Here is a 19,680-nt window from a genome sequence, read left to right as displayed (position 1 = left end):
TTGTTTAAAATTTATTGAGGAACATTTTGGTTATTCCCAGTTTTTGTCTATTACAAATAAAATGGCTGTGTGCATTAGTAAGCACACAGATTTTTTCCCCCAAATCTATGTATTACTTTTTCACTTCCAATGTATGTTTTGAAATATAAACTCTATGAATTTTAATATAGTTGAACATAATGATCATTTATTTAGAATATTATCTGCACTGATAACATGCAAATATTTTATTATGCTTCAGAAACTTTATTGTTTATTTTTTTTAATTTATTTATTTTATTTAGAGGCTAATTACTTTATAGTATTGTAGTGGTTCTGCCATACATTAACATGAATCAGCCATGGGTGTATATGTGTTCCCCATCCTGAACCCCCTTCCCACCTCCCTTCCCATCCCATCCCTCAGGGTCATCCCAGTGCACCAGCCCTGAGCACCCTGTCTCACACATCAAACCTGGACTGACGATCTGTTTCATCTTATATTATATGATATATGATATATATGGTCATATTATATGATAATATACATGTTTCAATGCTATTCTCTAAAATCATCCCACCCTCGCCTTCTCCCACAGAGTCCAAAAGACTGTTCTATACATCTGTGTCTCATTGCTGTCTTGCATATAGGGTTATCGTTACCATCTTTCTAAATTCCATATATATGCATTAGTATACTGTATTGGTGTTTTTCTTTCTGGCTTACTTCACTCTGTATAATAGGCTCCAGTTTCATCCACCTCATTAGAACTGATTCAAATGTAGTCTTTTTAATGGCTGAGTAAAGAGATGGGAATACCAGGCCACCTGACCTGCCTCTTGAGAAACCTGTATGCAGGTCAGGAAGCAACAGTTAGAACTGGACATGGTGACTTCCCCAGTGGCTCAGATGGTAAAGCATCTGCTTACAATGAGGGAGACCCAGGTTCAATCCCTGGGTTGGGAAGATCTCCTGGAGAAGGAAATGGCAACCCACTCCAGTATTCTTGCCTGGAAAATCCCATGGATGGAGGAGCCTGTTAGGCTACAGTCCATGGGGTCGCAAACAGTCGGACAAGACTGAGCGACTTCACTTCACTTAACTTCATGGAACAACAGACTGGTTCCAAATAGGAAAAGGAGTACGTCAAGGCTGTATATTGTCACCCTGCTTATTTAACTTATATGCAGAGTATATCAGGAGAAACACTGAGCTGGATGAAGCACAAGCTGAAATCAAGATTGCCGGGAGAAATATCAGTAACCTCAGATATGCAGATGACACCACCCTTAAGGCAGAAAGTGAAGAGGAACTAAAAAGCCTCTTGATGAAAGTGAAAGAGGAGAGTGAAAAAGTTGGCTTAAAGCTCCACATTCAGAAAACTAAGATCATGGCATCTGGTCCCATCGCTTCATGGCAAATAGATGGGGAAACAGTGTCAGACTTTATTTTTTGGGCTCCAAAATCACTGCAGATGGTGACTGCAGCCATGAAATTAAAAGTCACTTACTCCTTGGCAGGAAGGTTATGAACAACCTAGACAGCATATTAAAAAGCAGAGACATTACTTTGCCAACAAAGGTCCGTCTAGTCAAGGCTATGGTTTTTCCAGTAGTCATGTATGGATGTGAGAGTTGGACTGTGAAGAAAGCTGAGCGCCGAAGAATTGATGCTTTTGAACTATGTTGTTGGAGAAGACTCTTGAGAGTCCCTTGGACTGCAAGGAGATCCAACCAGTCCATCCTAAAAGAGATCAGTCCTGGGTGTTCATTGGAAGGACTGATGTTGAAGCTAAAACTCCAATACTTTGGCCACCTCACGCAAAGAGTTGACTCATTGGAAAAGACCCTGATGCTGGGAAAGATTGAGGGTAGGAGGAGAAGGGGGCGATAGAGGATGAGATGGCTGGATGGCATCACCAACTCGATGGACGTGAGTTTGAGTGGACTCCAGGAGTTGGTGATGGACAGGGAGGCCTGGAGCGCTGCGATTCATGGGGTCGCAAAGGGTTGGACACGATTCAGCGACTGAACTGAACTGAACATTCCAGTGTGTATATGTACTACAGCTTCCTTATCCATTCGTCTGCTGATGGACCTCTAGGTTGCTTCCACGTCCTGGCTGTTGTAAACAGTGCTGCAATGAACATTGGGGTACACGCGTCTCTTTCAATTCTGATTTCCTCGGTGTGTATGCCCAGCAGTGGGATTGCTGGGTCATATGGCAGTTCTATTTCCAGTTTTTTAAGGAATCTCCACACTGTTCTCCATAGTGGCGGTACTAGTTTGCATCCCCACCAACATTGTAAGAGGGTTCCCTTTTCTCCACACCCTCTCCAGCATTTATTGCTTGTAGACTTTTGGATAGCAGCCATTCTGACTGGTGTGAAATGGTACCTCATTGTGGTTTTGATTTGCATTTCTCTAATAATGAGTGATGTTGAGCATCTTTTCAAGTGTTTGTTAGCCATCTGTATGTCTTCTTTGGAGAAATGTCTGTTTAGTTCTTTGGCCTACTTTTTGATTGGGTCATTTATTTTTCTGGAATTGAGCTGCAGGAGTTGCTTGTATATTTTGAGATTAATTGTTTGTCTGTTGCTTCATTTGCTATTATTTTCTCCCATTCTGAAGGCTGTCTTTTCACTTTGCTTATCATTTCCTCCATTGTGCAAAAGCTTTTAAGTTTGATTAGGTCCCACTTATTTATTTTTACTTTTATTTCCATTACTCTGGGAGGTGGGTCATAGAGGATCCTGCCTTGATTTATGTCGGAGAGTGTTTTGCCTATGTTTTCCTCTAGGAGTTTTATAGTTTCTGGTCTTAAGTTTTGATCTTTAATCCATTTTGAGTTTATTTTTGTGTATGGTGTTAGAAAGTGTTCTAGTTTCATTCTTTTACAAGTGGTTGACCAGTTTTCCCAGCACCACTTGTTAAAGAGATTGTATTTTCTCCATTGTATATTCTTGCCTCCTTTGTCAAAGATAAGGTGTCCATAGGTGCGTGGATTTATCTCTGGGCTTTCTATTTTGTTCCATTGATCTATATTTCTGTCTTTGTGCCAGTACCATACTGTCTTGATGACTGTGGCTTTGTAGGAGAGCCTGAAGTCCGGCAGGTTGATTCCTCCAGTTCCATTCTGTTTTCTCAAGATGGCTTTGGCTATTCAAGGTTTTTGTATTTCCATACAAATTGTGAGATTATGTGTTCTAGTTCTCTAAAAAAATACTGTTGGTAGCTTGATAGGGATTGCATTGAATCTATAGAATGCTTTGGGTAGTATACTCATTTTCACTGTATTGATTCTTCCAATCCATGAACACGGTATATTTCTCCATCTATTTGTGTCCTCTTTGATTTCTTTCATCAGTGTTTTATAGTCTTCTATATATCGGTCTTTTGTTTCTTTAGGTAGATATATTCCTAAGTATTTTATTCTTTTCGTTGCAATGGTGAATGGAATTGTTTTCTTAATTTCTCTTTCTGTTTTCTCATTGTTAGTGTATAGGAATGCAAGGGATTTCTGTGTGTTGATTTTATATCCTGCAACTTTACTATATTCATTGATTAGCTCTAGTAATTTTCTGGTAGAGTTTTTAGGGTTTTCTTTATAGAGGATCATGTCATCTGCAAACAGTGAGTTTTACTTCTTCTTTTCCAATCTGGATTCCTTTTATTTCTTTTTCTGCTCTGATTGCTGTGGCCAAAACTTCCAAAACTATGTTAAATAGTAGTGGTGAGAGTAGGCACCCTTGTCTTGTTCCTGACTTTAGGGGAAAAGCTTTCAGTTTTTCACCATTGAGGATAATGTTTGCTGTGGGTTTGTCATATATAGCTTTCATTATGTGGAGGTACGTTCCTTTTATTCCTAGTATTTGTGTGGATGTAAGGTTTTATTCTCTGGGATAAATGCCCAGGAATATGATTGCCAGGTCCTATGATAAATATTGGTTTATTTTTTTAAGAAGCTGTCAAACTCTTTTCCAAAGTCTATATACCACTTTCTATCCCACCGTCAAGGTGAGAGATCTGGTTTCTCTGTGTCTTCACCAGAAGTTGGTTCTGCCACAGGTTTGTTTTAGCTGCTCTACTACGTGTGTGTCCAATAGGTTGATATCGCCTCGTCGTGTTAATTTACGTTTTCCTGATTGTTAGTGGTATTGAATTGTCTTTATGCGCTTATTTGCCAATAGTATATCTTCTTCGTCAAAATGTTTCCTCATATTAGTTGCTGTATTAAAAATTGGAGTATTTTGCTTTATTTATTTTTTCCTGCCTTTTTAAGAGCTCGTCCTATAGTCTAGATATGATTCCTTTGCCAGATGAAGTTTTCAGATTTTTTTCCTTCTTTGTATCGCTTTTTTTTTCATCCTTTTAGTAGGGTCTTTCAAAAAGGAAAAGTTTTTAATATTGAGGAAGTCCAATTTATTGATTTTCTTTTTACTTTTTATGGAATATACTTTTTGTGTGTGTGGCAAGTATTTTTTTGATTTACTTTTAATTGAGGACAATTGCTTTACAATATTGTGTTGGTTTGTGCCGTGCATCAACACGAATCAGCCATAGGTGTACATATGTGCCCTTCCTCTTGAACCTCCCTCTCACCTCCCCCCTCATCCCACACTCTAGGCTGTCAACAATAGAGCTGCAATGAACATGGGGATATCTATGTCTTTTTCCATTATGGTTTCCTCAGGGTACATGCCAAGTAGTGGGGTTTTGGGGTCATATGGTAGTTTTAATCCTAGTTTTCAAAGGAATTTCCATACTGTTCTCCATAGTAGCTATATCAGTTTACATTCCTGTCAACAGTGGGAATGTATACTTTTACAGTAATGTGTAAGAGCTCTTCATAAATCCCTAGCTCCTAAAGATTTTTTCCTATTTTCTTCTGAAAGTTTTAATATATGTTTTACATTTAATTCATTTTCAGTTTTGAATTAATTGTTATAGAAAATCAATGTGTGAGGTTTATAGCTAAGTTTGTTTCTTTTCCTTTTGCTTATGAATATCTAGTTACTTTATTATCACCTGTTGAAGAAAACTATGCTTCCTCTCTGAATTACGTTTGCGCATTTATCAGAAGCCAGTTGGCTCGACTTCTGTGGGCTCTTTGTGGTTTCTCTAGATTCTTCCGTTTATCTGTGTGTCTATCATTGTGTCAACCTGCAGTCTTGATTATTGCAGCTATGTATGATAAGTCTTGGAATTGGGTGGAATTAATTCAGTCTCTTTATTTTAAAAAATTATTTTAGTACGTATTTTCTATATTAATTTTAGAGCTATCTTATCTATAAGTGCGAAAAAAAAATCTTATGTTAAGCCTTTATATCAGTTTGGGAAGAATTGACATCTTTATTGTGTTGAGTATTTTAATCCATAAACATGGTATATCTTTCCATTTATTTAGATCCTGTTTATTTTCTTACATTCAGTGTTTTTCAGTTTTTAGTATACAAGTTCTGAAAATATTTTGTTAGATTTTTACCTAAGTGTTTCGCAGTGTTGGAGTGCTTGTAAATGGTACTATATTTTAAAATTTCTTTTTCCCTGTGTTCACTGCTAGTATACAGAAATATGGTTACCTTATATAAGTTAATGCTGTGTCCTCTGACTTGCCAAACTCACTAAGTTTAGGAAATTTTTTTTGATAGGTTCCTTGAAAATTTCTGTGTACATCATCATGTCATCTGCAGATGAGACCTATGTCTTGCTTTCCAATCTGTCTGCCTCTTATTACTGTTCTTCTTGCCTTCTTTCACTGGGTAGCACTTCCAATGCTACAAAAATAGTGGTAGTGTGAGCAGACATCTTGCTTTGTTCCAAATTTTAGAGGAAAAGTATTCGGTCTTCACTATTAAGTGTGATGTTAGCTAGATATATTTTATGTATATTCTTCACTAAGTTGAGAAAGTTCCCTCTATTTCTAATTTTCTGAAATAATTTTTTTTAGTCAGGAATGGGTGTTGAACTTTGCCAAATACATTTCCTGGATTAACTGATATGCAATGTGTTTGTTTTTTTTTTTTTAAGGCAGCTAATACAGCAAGTCCCCTACCTAAGAACATGTTTCATTCTGAGAGTGTGTTCATGAGCCCAGTTTGTTCATAAATACAGCAGTGTTAGCCTAGGTTCCCAACTAACACAATTGGCTATATAGTACTGTACTGCAATAGGTTTATAATATTTTCACACAAATAATGCATAAAAAACAAACACACACTCAAATAAAACAATTTTAATCTTATAGTACAGTACCTTGAAAAGCACAGTAGTTCAGTACAACAGGTGGCATACAGGGCGTGACATCGAGTGAACAGGCAAGAAAACATTACTGACTGGAGGAGAGTGAGAAGGGGGGAGATCATAGAACTGAAAGATCATTAGCAGTGGAAGACGGGGAGCAAGTTGCAGTTTCACACATGCCTAATGTCGGTGGAATGCACACTTGCATTTTTGAAAGTTGGCAATTTGAAGGTTTATATGTAGGGGTCTTGCTGTATGTTGAATTACATTGGTTGATTTTCAGACCAGAATCCCTAGGATAAACCCCACCTAGTTATCATGTTTAATAATAAATCTTTTTTGAAAACTCATTTTATATGTTGCTGTATTCTATTTGCTAATCCTTTATAATCTTTTTAACATCAGTGGGGCCTACAATAATGTTCCTTGCTTCATTTCTGATACTGGTGATTTGTTTTGTCATTTTTTTCTTTGTATCTTGCTGGAGGTTGGTTCCATTGACCTTTTTGAAGAACCAACTTTTGTTTCATTATTTTTCTGTATTATTTTTCTGTTTTCAATTTTATGACATTTTGCTTTTTATCTTTATTATTTGCTTTCTTCTTCTTGCTTGGATTTATTTTGCTCTTCTTCTTTGAGGTAGCATTTAGAGTCTCAACTTGAGAATTCTAATGTAAGCATTTAGTGGTCTAAATTGCCCGCTCTGTACTATTTTAGCTGTATCTCACAGATTTTGATGCTTGTGTTTTCATTTTCATTCAGTTCAATGTATTTTTTACTACCCCTGAGATTTTTTCCCCCTTTAATTCATGTACTATTTAGAAGTGTATTTTTTATTTCCAAATGTCTAGAAGTCTTTCTGTTAGCTATTACTAATTTCTAGCTTAATTCCATTGTGGTTACAGAAGATACTCTTTATAAGTTCAAAAATTTTTTCAATTTGTTGCTATTTAATTTATGACCTGGGGTATGTTTTTTGTGACTGTTCCACGAGCACTTGTAAAGAGTTTGTATTCTTCTGTTACTGGATGAATTGAATCTTGTTGTTTAATGGTTTTGTTGAGCTTTATATCTTTGCCAATTTTCTGTCTAGTTTTTCTATCAGTTTTTTTCTGCTTTAAATGGATAGATTAAAAAATACCCAGACAAGAATAGTGTTCTTAGCCAGGAGAGAAATGTGTGCCTGTTCATGGTGATGGTGAGAGAACTCTGAGGTTGTTGCAAACACATTTTTCATAGAGTGCATCTAGACTACGGCTTGTTTCCCTCTGCTCCGTGGAGCTTGGTTTTATTTAGAGCCCTGCAGCTTGCCAACCCTCACGCTACCCTAGCTGCCCATCCCTGTGCTCTTCCAGATTTGAGGCTTACTCTCCAGTTTATCTGTATCAGGACATAGAATTGCACCAGTCCCACCCAGTAAGCGTAGAATTTCAAAATCCTTATGTTGTAATGTGCAGGGGTCTTGGAGATGCATGTCCTGTGCAGTCCTGGAGTTGTCTTACTATCTTCTTGTGTCTCAGTTGCCCCTTCCATATGATGAAGCAGAGGAACAAAATACTCTTAAACTTCCTTCTTGTTTTAGTGAGCAATACATCAGATTACCTTTGCACAGGTTCATAAATTCAATTGTCACCACAATTTTCCCATCATAATTACATAAAAGGCCTACCCAGTATGGAAAGTGGGCAGCAATTATGCATTTATATGGAAAGAGAAGACTGAGAAAATGTTACTGATTTTCTCATTAATTTTCAAACTGTGCTTGACCTTAGCACAAAGATAAATAAGACTCACCCTTTGCCCTTTTGTATAAGTTTAGTGCAGTTGGTCCTTTGCTTATCTTGTGCTAGAACACAGCAAAGGGCCTTCCATACATGGTATTATTCAGTACCATATTCATCATCTGAGAGGGAAGATTGGACATGAGTAGAGAGTGGGTGAGTTTGGCATCCAACCCAGATCTCTCTGACTGTAGTTAGATCACTTCTGTATTTATAGAAAATGCAAGGCAAGCCCATTCAAAATTGGATGCCCCATTACACACTCATATGACAACACTTGGAAGGGAGTATACTAAGACTTTGTCATGTGCAGCAAGCAAGGAGAGTTCACAATTAAAAGATTTCATTTTTCCTTTATTACATAAGGAATCATGAATTTTCCAAGTGAAACAGCATAATGAAAAGAACGGATATTTCTTTTTAGAAGGCAGCTCTTCTAAAGCCTCATGTCACCTGGTCCTTGGAAGTCATCTTCATATATGGGAGGAGCTCTGTGGTTTTTGTGGGAAAGAGATTTAAAAAACAACTAAATATAAAACCCTATAGAAGATGCTCTTCTTTGGTTTCATGACTTGAAAGTTCACCATGCACGCTGTCATGGCCCTGGGGCAGCGGAGTGACCTGAGGGTCTCTGGGTCCCTTAGGACTCCTCTTCCTGTCTCACGGGAATGCCAAATAACATCTGAATGGCGGAATCCAGCAGCTCACTGATACTCAGTAACTGCCAGGGACGCAACTCCCCTGTAACTCTTTGGTATCTAGAAGTTACTGAATTAGACACCGTTTTAATTCATCGTTTAGAAGGGCTTTAAGGGGTAATTTACTGCAAATATCCGAATTTCTTTTCTCTTCACGCTATTTTTTCTCACATGTAGAATATTTCATTTGTTGTAGCCATCGTGTCTCCTTATCAAGGCGCAGTCAGTTTAATCCACGCAGTGTTGTGCACGCATTTGTCAGTTGTTTGTTGTAATTACCAGTTGGTTTGCTCCCCTTCCTTATCACTCCTGCTTCCTTCAGCCAGTCAGCCCACATTTTCTGGGCATCCACTCTGCACGTAGCCCTGGCCTGTGGACAGGTGGGGAACTGCCCTGACGCTGCCTTCACTCAAGTGCTTCTGAGTGGGAGGGGGAGAAGGGGTTCTCAGGTAGCATCTAGGATTTGGTAATGTTGTTCCCACACTGGAGTAAAGCAGGCCTGTTAAGGCTCTCCCAGGCTTAAGCTCCTTCAAAACGCCTCTTGTTTTTAGGATAAAGTCTAAGCGCCTTCCGATGACAGTGAGGTAAGCCTCTCTCTGGCCCTTGCCTCCACTTTGATGTGTCACGCCTCCCATGGACACCTAGCCTCCCGTCTTCCTCATCTGCATTCTTGCTCCAGCCCTTACCCCCCTCCTGCTTCCTGTGTGGGGCTCATTCCCGCCTCCCTTCCAGCCTTCATGTTTTCATCCATGGCCTACACCCCCTCACCTCCCTGCCAGGCTGGACCAAGTGTTTCTCCCTTGATTTCTTCTAGCATCAATTTTTCATCTTTTCCATGGGATTATTAAATTTTGAAAGACTGTCTTGAGGATGGCGTAAGGTGGTATAACCGTGAAACAGTTTCTGTAGCATTTTTGTGTGCTTTTCACGAGTCTGCAGCTGAGAACTCTCCCCTAGGACACAGTTCCTAATTCCTAACTTTAGATGCATTGGTTTCTGTTGCCATCTCCCAACATACGTAGTCCAACTGCATCAACAAAGATATAACATCAGGAAATAAGTGGCTCAACAGTAAATAGATATAATCACAGAGACTCATTTTTGTTACATAGAAGTTACATGTCCACAAGTACTGCAAGTGGCCTGAGCAAGTAACAGCTGCTTCTGCTGCTGCCAAGTCGCTTCAGTCGTGTCCGACTCTAGGCGACCCCACAGACGGCAGCCCACCAGGCTCCTCCGTCCCTGGGATTCTCCAGGCAAGAATACCGGAGTGGGTTGCCATTTCCTTCTCCAATGCATGCATGCATGCATGCTAAGTCACTTCGGTTGTGTCCGACTCTGTGCGACCCCATGGACAGCAGCCCACCAGGCTCCTCTGTCCATGGGATCCTCTAGGCAAGAATACTGGAGTGGGTTGCCATTTCCTTCTCATGTCCACATGTGACTCTAATTAGTTTTCATAATACAAATACAATAGTTTTCATAATACGTAATGCAGAATAGAAATTGTGATCATGGTGTTTTAAAAATGCTGTTTTCCCAACTATTGTCTTTCCTAACTTCTCTAAATTATGGAAGTATCTGTTTTAGTTCCACATCTTTAACTATCCATCACTCTAAGTAATGCTTCAGCTGTGTCCTTTGCTAGTTCAGGGCTATGCAGCGTGTCATTTATCTCAGCAACAAATCTTGTCATGTGGGCTCAATAAGCCTGGAGGATTTAATAAGATAATTGTGAAAAAGAGGGTAAAATGACCTGAGTAAAATTTTCCCCCTTCAGGGTGTCAAGAAATTTGAGGCACTCTCCTGAAAATAGGTTATGATAGTGTCTTGCTGCTCACGCTGGTCACTGAACCCAGGGTGCATAAGGCGCGACCGAGGAAGCCGGGAGAAGACTCAAGGAGCTGTGGGGACCGCAGACATGTTCATTCTCTCTGGGCAGCAGCAGCCAGGAGTCTTCAAAGACTACTTCAATACTAAGGCGGACAAAAGTGGCCCATGGCCAAGTGGGCGCGCAGGAACAGTGCTACCAAGGTCAGCAGTGTCGTTGTTTGCAAAGCGTAAGGTATGAGGCCGTGAGAGAGTAGGGCAGGAGAGCCTGACTGAGGCAATGCTGTCAGTTAATCTCTGCACACAGAGAATACAGATTCCTTCCCTGTCCAGAATCTTTCAGTCTATGCAAAATGCAATCAGTGTTGGGGAAAATGAAATTGCCTTTGGAAGGTGAATGAACACGATGAAGACATGTGCAATGCATAGAGATGACCCACAGGCTCATTTAATTCAGGCAGAACATTTGAAAATTCTCCTCTTGGCTGTGTCCATAGCCAGAGGGATTTGTTTTTGTCCCTCTTCTTCAGGTGTTTGCACGTCTGGATTTCTTTCCCAGGCTTTCCTAAAGCTTATTTTCTGAGTTTAATGAGAACTTCTTCTAAATGTGGATCGAGGAACATCTAGTGTGAGAGGAGCTGAAGGCATGGGTGAGGACGTGCCTCCGTGGGGGAAGACAGGCCCCCAGCTGCTCCTGGTCGAGGGTGCCCATGGGCCCCACTGGAGTCAGAGAGTCAGAGCCGGAGAGGAGATGCCACTGGCGTTTCTTTCCTCCGGGCTTGTGGAGTGGCTGTGGCAGCCTGGTGCCGACTCAGGCACCGACGTGACCCCCGCAGAGCCCCTGGAGCCCTGCAGGAGGAGCTGCTGCCCTTGCTGGGGTCATGTTCTCAGTAATGTAGGAAGAAGGGAAATTACTAAATGATGGGAATATGATCCCGCATGGGACAGCAGTTGGTTCTGTTGCAGAATATGTGTGTTAAAACCCAAAAATAAATCATAAGTGGACCTTAAAGTATAATTTTTTTTCTTTTAAATTAGTTTATTTTCTATTTTTTTAACTTTACAATATTGTATTTGAAATTTTAAAGCAAGCCTTATCATGGTGCTCTTAATCATCTTTCAGTGAAAAATTATGGGCATAATTGTGTTACCGTAGAACTATGACTCGAATACTTAGAGACCGTTGGTCACACATGCGTGTGATATCTCTGAGAGAGGCCTGGCTCAGCCCACGGAAAGGGAGAGAAAGTTCCCATCTCTTCCTCCAGTGGTTCCTGGGTTGTGTAAATGCGACAACTCCTGCCAAGCCTTGCCAAGGCTTTGAGATTGATCACTGAATTTCAGAGAATTTTGAAATGTGTGAAGGGCCGTGCAAAAATTAAACATTTAGGTGTTATGATTTATATTGGTTCTATTGGATTGTCCCTCATCCTGATGGGCTTTATATTTTAAAGAAAAAGTGAGACATGAGGTTGTAATTCAGAGGAATGAAGTACGAAGTTTGGCGTGCAGGTGCTTGTATGTCAGAGGCAGAGGGAGTTCGAGGTGGGGTGGGGAATATTTTGAGGTCCCTAAAGCACAGCACACTGGTAGGTCACCGTCTAACTGCCTCACCAGGGCACTGATTTTTGGACAACTGCTCTGACTATCTCAAGTCAAACTGTCTTTTTTTCTTTCGTACGGCATAGCGGATGACTGTCTCAACTGAACGTTTAGGTTAGCTTGGGTATTCCTCACCTAAAAAAAGCACAGCATACTCTACAGACGGGTGAGTTGTCATTTCCGAGCAATTACTGTGTATCCAGAAAATAATTCAAGTGTATTCACTCCACTCAGAACAGATGTAGGAGGAGAGGAAACAGGCACTCTTAATTGCTGTGCTTGAAGTTAGAGCTATTACTGTAGACTTAGCTGACTCTCTCTCACAGAGTTAATTCAAATGCATAAGGGAGATGGAGAGCAAGTTTCTTGGAGAAATTATACCTGTCATCTCTAGGAGAGACTGTTTGGGTGTCAGGAGGATGCTGAGTGAAGAGCCGTTACCTCCGCCCAACACACACTGGCAGGTGACCATTCTCTGTTCCCACCTTTCACACACATACCTCACCCCCATGGCACACTTACCTACGGCTTCATTCTGTCTAAGACAAGACTGTGTGCATGCAGTTCAGTAAAAATGCTTTTTACTAGGCTATTTTACTTCTTATAGAGAACATATAATGAAGTTTCAGTGTATAAGTATTTCATTTTTTTCTCATGTGTAATTTGGAAAATAACTCAGGTCACATGTCTCTAGGAATAATCTAATTATTGCACTTGATTTGAATATGCAGTTCAGCTTATAGACTAACAAATGCTTTATTTCTTACATTTATTCATTACTACTGGAGGAGTTGAGCAATTTAGCTTCTTGTGAATTAGAGAGTATTTGAGTGAGAAAAAAATCTGAATTCAGTGGATTCTTCTACCAGTTACCAGCGGATTCCCTGACCTCACTGATAGAGGTTTCCATCTCTACATGGAATAATTAAAATGACATCCGAGTCCTGTTGTAAGAGTTACAGCCCATAACTCCTGGCCTGTAGAGAGAACGGAAAGTAACTGCTGCCTTGTGTCCCCGGATCCACACACTGTCACGACTGCAGTTGCAGCTTGGCTTATGAGCGATGGAACAGAGCCCTCAGCCCCACCGTTGTGACAGTCTGTCTTAGGTTGAGACTCCTGTCGGGTGTCAGCATTGCCTCATCCTGTCACTAACATCCTGATCCAAAAGGTCTCGCAGACACTCTTGTAAAGTCTCATTGAGCGACGCTGATGAGGTCATTGACCTGCTCATTCACATTCGAGGGGCAAATGCAGCTGTGATCGTCCCGGTTTCAGGCTGACCCCCTTCACCTGTTTCACGCTATGCTTGCCCTGCCCCTTTCACCCTGGTAACCGCCACTCTGTTCTCTGTATCCGTGTGTGTGTGTTTGTGTTGTTTTGTCTGATAATTTTTTTTTCTTTTTTATTATGGTTTATTACTCGATATTGAATATAGTTCCCTATTCTATACAGCAGGACCTTGTTGTTTATTTTATATACAGTACTGTTTATCTGCTAATCTCAAACTCCCAGTTTACTCCTCTTCTACCCGCTTTGGCCTTTGGTGACAAGAAGTTTTTTTTCTGTGTCTGTGAGTCTATTTATCTTTTGTAAATAAGTTCATTTGCATCATATTTTAGATTCCACATGTATGTGGTATCCTGTGATATTTGTCTTTCTGTCTTATTTCACTTGGCATGATAATCTCCAGGTCCATCTGTGTTGTTGCAAATGACATTATTTCATGATTTTTTATGGTTGAGTAGTATTCCTTTGTATATATGTACCACATATCTGTCCATTCACCTGGCAGTGGACATTTAGGTTGTTTCAGTGCCTTGGCTGTTTGTAAATAGTGCTGCTTTGAGCACCAGGTTGCATGTGTCTTTTTGAATTAGAGTTTTCTTCAGATATATGCCCAGAATTAGGATTGCTAGATTTTATGGCAACTCTATTTTTAGTTTTTTAAGGTATCTCCATATTGTTTTTCATAGTGGCTGCACTAATTTACATTCTCACCAACGGTGTAAGAGGCTTCCCTTTTCTCCACACCCTCCAGGATTTATTATTTGTAGACTTTTTTGATGGCCATTCTGATAGACGTAAGGGGATACCTCATTGTAGTTTTGATTTGCATTTCTCTAATAATTAGCCATGTTGAGCATCTTTTCATGGACCTGTTGGTCATCTGTGTATCTTCTTTGGAGAAATATCTATTTAGATGTTCTGCCCATTTTTTCATAGTTTTTTCTTTATGTTATTGATTGTGTGAACTGTTTGTATATTTTAGAAATTAATCCTTTGTTGGTCACAGTGTTTGCAAATATTTTTTCCCATTCTGGTTGCCTTATCATTTTTCTTATAGTTTCCTTTGCTGTACAAAGGATTAAAAGTTTTATCAGGTCCCATTTGTTTATTTTTGCTTTTATTTCATTACCTTGAGAAGCTGACCTAATAAAGCATTGCTGTGACTTATATCAGAGAATGTTCTGTGTATGTTTTCTTCTAGAAGTTTAATGATGTCATATCTTATATTTATATAAATTTTAAGCCAAGTTTATTTTTACATATGTTATGAATTATTCTAACTTTACTGATTTATATGTGGCTTTCAAGCTTTCCCAACACCACTTACTGAAGAGACTGTCCTTTCTCCATTGTATATTCTTGCCTTCTTTGTCGAAGATTGACTGTAGGTGTGAATTTATTTCTGGTGTTTGTTTTAAAAATTGCAGTTATGAGTGAAATCATACAGCATTTATCTTTCTGTCTGACTTATCTCACTGTGCAGAATACCCTCAAGGCCCATCCGTGGTGTCACACATGGAAAGATTTCATCTGTTATTTTGGCTATGCCCTGCAGCTTGTGGGATTTTAGTTCTCTTATCAGAGATTGAACTTGGGCCTGCAGCACTGAGAGCACATTGTCCTAACCACTGGACTGCCAGAGAATTCCCAGATTTCATCTTTTTTAAGGCTGAGTAGTATTCCATTGTGTATATGTATATATGTATGCATCCACCTGTACTTTACATGCTCTATCTGCCTTATCCACCTATCTGTTGATGAGCACCTAAGTTGTTTCCATATCTTGGCTATTGTAAATAATGCTGCAGTGAACACAGTGCATACATTTTTGAATGAGTGCTTTTTGTATTCTTTAGATATATACTTAAGAATGGGATATCTTGATCATATGGTAGTTCTGTTCTTAATTTTTTGAGGAATTTCCATACTGTTTTCCATAGTGGCTACACCAGTTTACATCCGCGCCAACACTTTTCTCCATATCCTTTCAAACATTTGTTATTTCTTGCCTAATGATGATGGTCCGTCTAACCATCAACCAACATGAGGTGATATCTTCTTGTGGTTTTGATTTGTGTTTCCCTATTAATTTGTGGTGTTGAAAATCGTGTTGGCCACCAGTATGTCTTCTTTGGAAAAATGTTTATTCAGTTCCTCTGCTCATAGATTAATCAAGTTGTTTTTGTTGTTTTTGAAGTGTATGAGTTCTTTACATATTTTAGATATTAACACCTTATTATATATATGATTTGGAAATATCTTCCTATTCACTTGTCTTTTTGTTTTGTTGATTATTCCCTGTGCTGTGCTTTTCTGGTTTGATGTAGTTCCATTTGTTTATTTTTACTTTTGTTTCCCTTGTCTGAGGAGGCATATCTTGAAAGATATTACTGAGAAAGATGTCAAAGAGCATACTGCCTGTGCCTTCTTCTAGTTTTATTATTCCAGGTCTCCCTTTCAAGTCTTTAATTCATTTTGACTTGATCTCTGTGTATAGTGTGGTCTCAGTCCATTTTATTTTTTGCATGTAGCTCTCTAGTTTTCCAAACACTATTTATTGAAGAGATTATCTTTCTGCATTGTATCTTCTTTGCTACTTTGTTGTAAATTAGTTGTCCATATATGCCTGGGTTATTTCTGGGCTCTCAGTTCTGTTCTGTAGATCTATTTATCTGTTTTCCTGCCAATACCATGCTGTTTTGATTATGATAGCTTTGTAATATAGTTGGAAAACAGGGCGTGTGATAGCTCCAGCTATATTCTTTTTTCTCAGAATGGCTTTGGTTATTCAGAGTTTCTTTTATTTCCATGCAACTTTAGAATTATTTATTCTAACTTTGTGAAAAATTCCGTTGATATTTTGATGGGACTTGCATTAGGTCTGTAGATGACTTTAGATAATGGACATTTTAGTTATGTTGATTCTTCCAATCCATGGGCATGAAATATCTCTCCATTTGTTTGTGATGTTTCAGTTTCATTAAACAGTGTCTTAGTTTCAGTGTGTAGATCTTTCACTTTCTTTGTTAAATTTCTTCATATTTTACTGTCATGATTGTGAATGGTATTTTTTTCTTAATTTCTCCTTCTGTTAGCTCACTGTTAGCACATAGAAACGAGACAGATTTTTGCATGTTGATCTTGTGCCCTGCACCTTTATTGTATTTATTATCTCAGGTTTTGGTGGAGTCTCTGAGATTTCCTGTATACAGAATCATGTCATCTACAAATAGTGAGTTTCACTATTCCTTTAGAATTTGGGTGCCTTTTTTTCTTTTTCTTGCGTAATTTCTCTGCCTGATGTACTACATAGTGTTGAGTAAGAGTGGCAAGAGTGGGCGTCCTTGTCCTTTTTCTGATGTTAGAGGGACAGCGCTCAGTGTTTCAGCATTGAGTGTGGTGTTAGCTGTGGGTTTCTCATCGTATGGCTTTCACTATGTTGAAGTTCATTCATTTTATATCCATTTTATTGAGGATTTTTATCATAAATGGATGTTGAATTTTGCCAGACACTCCCTGCATCTATTGAGATGATGATCATGTTTTTAGCCTTCATTTTTGTGTGTGTGTGGTGTATCACACTGATATGTGGATGTTGAACCATCTTTGCATTCCTGAAGTAAATTTCACCTCATCATAGTGTATGATCATTTTACTGCATTGTTGTATTCTATCTGTTAATATTCTATTGAGGATTTTTGCATCTATGTTCATCAGAGATACTGGCTTGTAATTTCCCTTTTTTAGTTGTTGTCTGTGTCTGGTTTTGGTATCAGGGTAATATTGGCTTTGTAAAATGAGTTAGCATGTATTCCCTGTTCTTCAATTTTGTGGAAGAATTTGAGAACAGTAGATATTAAATCTTCCTTGAATGTTTTTTAGAATTCACCTGTGGATCTTATGGTCCTGGACTTTTGTTTTTGGAGGAGGTTTTTGATAACTGTTTCAGTCTCTTTGCTAGTGATCAGTCTATTCAGATTTTCTGTTTCTTCATGATTCAGTCTTAGAAGGTTGTGTGATTCTAAGAATTTGTCCATTTCTCCTAGGTTGTTTAATTTATTGGCATGTAGCTGTTCATAATATTCTTTTATATTTCTCTGTATTTCTGTGATATCTATTATTTCTCTCCTTTCACTTCTGGTTTTATTTATTAGAGTCTTGCCTCCTTTTTTGCTAGTGATTCTAGCTAAAGGTTTGTCAGTTTTGTTTACCATTTCAAAGAATCAGCTCTGAGTTTTATAGATCTTGTCTATAGTCTCTTTAGATTGTGTTTCATTTATTTCTGCTCTGATCTTTATTATTTCCTTCCTTCTGCTCACTCTGGGCTTCATTCGTTCTTATTTCTCTAGCTGCTTTACAAGAAAGGGTAGATTGTTTATTTGAGGTTTTTCTTGTTCCTTGAGATAGGTCTGCACTGCTGTAAACCTGACTCTTAATACTCTTGTTGGCATCCTGTAAATACGTAGTGTTTCCCATTTTCATTTGTCTTCAAGCATTTTAAGTTTCTCCCTTGACTTCTTCATTGATCCAGTAGTTGTTTAGTAGTATGTTGTTCCTTCTCCACACATTTGTGACTTTTCCAGCTTTCTTCTTATAGTTGATTTCTAGTTTTATACCATTGTGATTAGAAAGATGTTTGAAATGATTTTATTCTTCTTGAATTTATTGAGACTTGGTTGATGTCTTAACATATGGTCTACTTTTGAGGAAATTCCATGTGAACTTGAGAAGAATGTGTATTCTTGTGCTTTTGGATGGAATGTTTTGTACAAATCTATCAAATTCATCTGGCCTAATGTTTCATGTCAGGCCACCATTTCCTTGTTGATTTTCTGCCTGGATGATCTATCCATTGGTAGGGTGTTAAAGTTGTGTTGCTGTCAACTTTCCCCTTTATGTCTGCTAGTAATGGCTTTATATATGCTGGTGCTATTACGTTACTTGCATTTATATTAATAGCTGTTAAGTCTTCTTTATGAATTGTCCTCTTTATAATTATATGCTGTACATCTTTGTCTCTTGTTAACTTTTTTAACTTGAAGTCTATTTTGTCTGATTTGAGTATGGCTACCCTGCTTGCTTTTGGCTGCACTTTACTTGGAGTATCATTTTATATGCCTTTACTTTGAGCCTACTATAGAAGGGATCTTCTGAGTCACAGGCTTGTTGGGGTGGGAGATGGGGGATGGAAGGAGCTGGGTCTGACTTACCTCTCCCATGTCTGGTGTTATCAGGTTTAGGGATGCCCCCATTGGACTGGTGTGCCCTGGTGTGTTTGCAGAGGTACCTTTGTTGAATTGTGTCTTATTGGTTGTAGATTGAAGAAGAGAGACAAAGAGTGCATCTCATTATATATACCATGATGCTGATGTAACTCCCGATTTGCTATATCTTTAGTTTCTTAAAACAGAAGATGAAATCATTGCTTTGATATCCTCTTTCCAGTTTTAGTGTTTAGTGCTATAAATTCCCTCTTAATTATTACTATGGCAGCATCTCAGGGATTTCAATATTTTGATTTCATTTACATTCAGTAAAAAAAGAAAACCTATTTATTTCCATTTTGATTTTTCCTTTGGAAAATGGTGAAGGACAGGGAAGCCTGGCATGCTGTAGTCCATGGAGTCACAAACAGTTGGACAAGACTGAGTGACTGAACAACAGCAACAACGTTTTTCCTTTGATCCATATGTGGTGTTCATTTAGGTGTTCATTTTCCAAACACTTGAGATTATTCCAGATACCTTTAAGATATTGATTTGTAATTTATTGCCACTGTGTTCACTGAACATACTTTGTATAACTTGAATTCATTTAAATTTGGGACTTGTTTTACAGCTCAGCATATGATCTATATTGATGTACACTTGGAAAGAATGTATATTCTGCTACTGTCAGATGGAGTGTTTTTTAATTCAGTTAAGTGAAGTTGGTTGATAGTTTTGTAAAATCCTGCTTGCTGATTTTTTAAAACTATTTTTATCAAATACTGGGAGTAGATGATTGGAGTCTCAGTAACTATGGGTCTGTTGATTTTGTTTTTTAGTTCTGGAAGTGTCTGAATCATTCATTTTGAAATACTGTTATTAGGGGTAAAAGCATTTAGGATATTTGTGTCTTCTTGATAAATTTACCAGTTTATCTTTAGAAGATGAATATTTTTATATTTGGCAATATTGTGTGCTATGAAATCTACTTTGATATTAAAGTAGACATTTGGCTTTCTTCTGAGAGTGTTAGCATGGCATATGTCTTTC

General features: G+C 38.5%; 1 protein-coding gene across 2 annotated transcripts in view; it reads left to right on the top strand.

Moving 5' to 3' along the window:
* The window catches only part of GABRG3 (gamma-aminobutyric acid type A receptor subunit gamma3), a 681,490-nt gene that overhangs the window by 9,820 nt on the left and 651,990 nt on the right, over positions 1 to 19,680 (top strand). The window lies entirely within an intron of this gene.

This window comes from Giraffa tippelskirchi, chromosome 12 (genome assembly GCF_054371585.1).
Source record: "Giraffa tippelskirchi isolate mGirTip1 chromosome 12, T2T-mGirTip1v1.2.pri, whole genome shotgun sequence".
NCBI classification, from domain to species: domain Eukaryota; kingdom Metazoa; phylum Chordata; class Mammalia; order Artiodactyla; family Giraffidae; genus Giraffa; species Giraffa tippelskirchi.
Note: the sequence above shows the minus strand (reverse complement) of the source record. Positions and strands in the feature narration are given on the sequence as shown.